The following is a 4,578-nucleotide window of genomic DNA, read 5'->3' as shown; positions in this document are numbered from 1 at the left end:
AAGGAGTGTGTATATCTAAAAATTAATTTCTATTTAAAAAAGAATTTAAAAGATTAACTCTTTTAACGTATAACATATCTTCAGTGTAAAAGCCAAAGACAGGGTTCTTAAAATTGAGGATTTATAAAAGTAAATATGTCATTTTAGTATGACACATATATGTAAATACCTAATTGCTTCTGAAAATTTGGAAGTCTTTAATTAGATACATAGGATGCATGCATGAATGATTAAAATTTTATACTTTTATAGGAGTAAAATCTTCAAATTTATGCCAAAAAGTGGTTAATTTACTTCATTTCTTATAAAATAGAATTCTGTTTCTTATTTTTTCCAATGAAACTACAGTTTCTTAAGCATTTGATAAATAAAATAACATTACAAATGATTGATTTTAATATAGTCTGTATTATTTTTAACAATTTTGTATATGTATATACACATATGATCATCAAAATCACAAGCTTCAAAAAATTAAACTAATTTTATGTTGAATTCTTACTAAGGTTTAATTTGTAATAAAGCAAAAAAAGCCACTTGTCTGTCAGCTTGTTACACTGTGGTGGCTTACGTGTTGCTGTGATGCTGGAAGCTATGCCACCAGTATCTCAAATCCCAGCAGGATCATTCATGGTGGACAGGTTTCAGCGGAGCTTCCACAGTAGGACAGTCTACGAAGAAGGATAAAAAAAGTGGCCATCGAAAACCTTATGAACAGGTAATATGCAGAGTCACTGTACCAAAAGATTTGTACAAAAAGATTTGGTTGACATTCAACCATTTCAGAATAGCATGTGATCAAGAATTGATGACATTAAAAGAAGAAGTCCAAGTGGCATTGAAGGTATAGGCAAAATACAAGACTCCAGGAGGTGGTAGAATGACCACTGAGATATTTTGACAAACATATGCAACACTGGAAGTAATCATTTGTTTACGCCAAGAAATATGGATGATATCTATCTGGCCAGCTGATGGAAAGAGATCTCTACTTGCACCCATTCCAAAGAAAGGTGATCCAACAGAATGAGGAAATTATTGAACAATATCATTAATATTACACACAAGTAAAATACTGCTGAAAATAATTCAGGAACAGTTGCAGAAGTTTGTAATTCCTGTTGGGAACTGTCAGAAATTCAAGCTGGATTCCGAAAACAACATGGAAAGAGTAACATCATTAATGATGTTAGATGGATCATGGCTCAAAGAATACCAGAAAGATGTCTACCTGTGTTTTATTGACTATGCAAAGCACTCAACTGTGTAGAGCATAACAAATTATGGACAACATTGTAAAGAATGGGAATTCCAAAACACTTAGTTTGCTCATTGTAATTTCAATAGCTTTATATGTATATGAAAGCTGAACAATGGATAAGTAAGATCACAGAAGAACTGATGCATATGAATTATGGTTTGGGGGAAGAATATTAAATAGACCATAAACCTCCAGAAGAACTGGAATGCCCTTAGAAATTAAAGAGAAGGCAAAAAAAAGGGGAAGACCCTCAATGAGATGGATTGACACAGTGCCTGCAACAATGGGCTCAGACAGAGGAGTAATTGTGAGGATGGTGCAGGAACATTCAGTGTTTCATTCTCTTTTACATAGGGTCACTATGAGTCAAAACAGACTTGACGGCACCTAATGACACCAAAGCAAAAGAGATGACCTTGGATAGTGCTATATGTGGTATACACATATATTGTGTTTTATGAAAAGAAATCTTGACACTTAGAAGGCAATAATATATTACTGTTGATGAGATGAACAAATAAATGACAATGGCTGATACTCAAATCACATTTCCACACAAATTCTTTCCTTATTGACATTCTTAGCTTTTCTAGAGACTTCATTACCCCTCCATGCAAAATGTTAGGCTTTGATAGAACATAATTTTTATATCTCCTACCAATAGTAGTGATCACTGATGAAACAAAATGTATGAAATCTGCACATTGTGAAATGCAAGTTCCAATTAATGTATTTAATTTCTATTATTGGAAAAATGTCATGCTTTGAATACGGAATTTCAAACCTTTCTTTTTTCTTTTTTCTTATTCAACAACATTCCACAAAATGCTTTAATTGTAAAATACTGATTTTTTAGAAGCCATTATTTCATTCCTTACTTTATGTCTGTCTTTATGCTTTTGAGCTTCCTTTATTCTTCCTCATCCTTTGTCTTCTTACACTTTCCAATCTAGGAATAATTTTTTCATATGTTTTACCCATGATTTGTCTCAAAAATATTATCATCAATAATATTTGAAGTTTTCTTATATTCTATTCCTGGCTTCATGGTTCTTGTTCATATTGCTATCAGAAGTCTAAATTAATGGAATTAATCATTTTTCAAACATTAAGGTTATTTTAAAAATGAATATTTTGGAAACAATAGACACAATTCTCTGGTGATTGGTATTGATGTTAACAATCTCTTTTCTGAAGGATGAAAATTTTAAATAGATTTTTTAAAAGTTAGTAGGAAGTATATATATTAAAAAAAAAAAAAAAAAACCCACAAACTCACTGCCATCAAGTTGATTCGACTTGGGTTATATGTGTGTTTATAATGCTTGGTTTAACTTTGTAAGATAAGAGATCATTTTTTTCCCCTATTTATGCTCCTCATATATTATTTTTACTTGTCTTTAAGCCATAAATAGATTTTAACCAGGTTTCTCTTTGCTATGTCTACTTTTTAAAAAACTATGGTTTATATTAGAGATTGTAGTTCAGATTACCATACTTTTCATTTTTCTATAATCTATCCTTCTGTATCATCATAAGTACATTGGAAATGTTTTATTCCAAAATTATAAACGAAAAATTAGATTTCAGAATATTTAAAGTAACTTTCCCAACATACTACACCTGGTAAGTAGCAGAGCCTGGACTCAAATACAGTTTGGCTCATTTTAAAACCTTTTAATCTTTCATGAAATATACTTTAAGACACTCTTGATATCTAAACTCTCTTGCACAATACTTTGAATACATAAGGTTATTATACATTTGAATAGTCAGAAAGAAAATAAACTTTACTTACTCTAGCTTCTTCTCTTTCTTCTAAGTTTTCTATAAAATTATTTGCCATTAATATCCCATGTTAAATTTTAGTTTGATGTTTATCTTCATTATCCATACTTATTTGGCTCTTTCTCTTCCTTCAGCACTAATTAAGAACAGCTTTGAAGAATAAATATCAGGAGATCTACTTAGAGTCACTAAGAATAAAGACCATAAAAAACATTATAATTTATAAATCTAGAGCCTTTAGTTTAGAAATGTAGAATTAAAACTCCTTAAAAGGTTTGTAAGGAGCTCTGGTGGTGTAATGGGTAAGGCATTTGGCTGCTCACCAGAAATTCATTCAAACTCATCAGCTGCTCCACAGGAGGAAGATGAAACAATCTACTTCTGTAAAAATTTACAGTCTTGGAAACCCAATGGGTGTTGCTATGAGTCAGAATAAACTTGATTGCATTGTGTTTGGTTTGGTTTCTGGTGAGAGATATGTGAATTTCTACAGATACAGTTCTGAAAACTAGGAATTGACCTCCCAAGCCACAAGTGGCCATTTCTTCTGCATTTAGTATTGTCTATGCATTTTTACTTGACTTTTAGCTCTGATGTGCAGTGGTTAAAACTCATGGCTGCTAACCAAAAGTCTGGTGGTTCAAATCAACCTACTGCTCCATGGGAAAAAGATGAGTCAGTCTGCTTCTATAAAGATTTACAGTCTTAGAAACTCTATGGGGTAGTTCTGCTTATCCTATAGAGTCACTATGAATCTGAAAAGACTTGATGACATAGGGTTTGGTGTTTTGGTATGTTATTTATAGAGCTCTGGTGGTCTAGTAATTAAGGGCTGAATGCTAAGAAAAAAGTCAGTGGTTGGAATCCATGAGCCACTCCATAGAAGAAAAATGTGGCAATCCACTGTTCTAAAGATTACAGGCTTGGAACTCCTATGAGGCAGTTCTACTCTGTCCCATAGGGTTGCTACGAGTTGTGGTCAACTTGACAGCATTGGTTTTAGTTTTAGTTTTATATCGCTTGTCCATTTTTAAATTTATTTCCTGCATATTTTTACTTTATCACCCCACAAATTGCAAGCTAGCTGAAATTAAGCATTAACTGCATCAAAACAAATTGGTATATTTTTTAAAGTTCTCATTGGATATTTAAAAATATAAACAAGAGATTGGCTACTTGTAAAAAAGAAATCACAAGTGGTGTAGCTAAATGATATATATTTGTAGTTCTAGAATAATGCTATTACAATCAATGCATACTTTTTATGATGAGTCCATATTTCTAGAGAGACTACCATAGGAAAAGAAACTATTAACTAGCCATTCAAAAATTATAAATCACATTCTTAGTTAATCTTTGAAATATACAGTACTTTGTTTCATACTCACAATAGTACAGGGAAATTGATTTAGTATTATGGTCAATGATGCAATGCCTCAATTAAGGCTTTCTATGCTAATATCAAGTAGCCCTGGCAGCACAATACTGCAGGGCTGTTAAGTGAAAGGCCAGCAATCTGAACTCAGTAG

This window comes from Orycteropus afer, unplaced genomic scaffold (assembly GCF_000298275.1).
Source record: "Orycteropus afer afer isolate SDZICR_OR568_19922 unplaced genomic scaffold, OryAfe1.0 scaffold00326, whole genome shotgun sequence".
In the NCBI taxonomy this organism is placed as follows: domain Eukaryota; kingdom Metazoa; phylum Chordata; class Mammalia; order Tubulidentata; family Orycteropodidae; genus Orycteropus; species Orycteropus afer.
Note: the sequence above shows the minus strand (reverse complement) of the source record.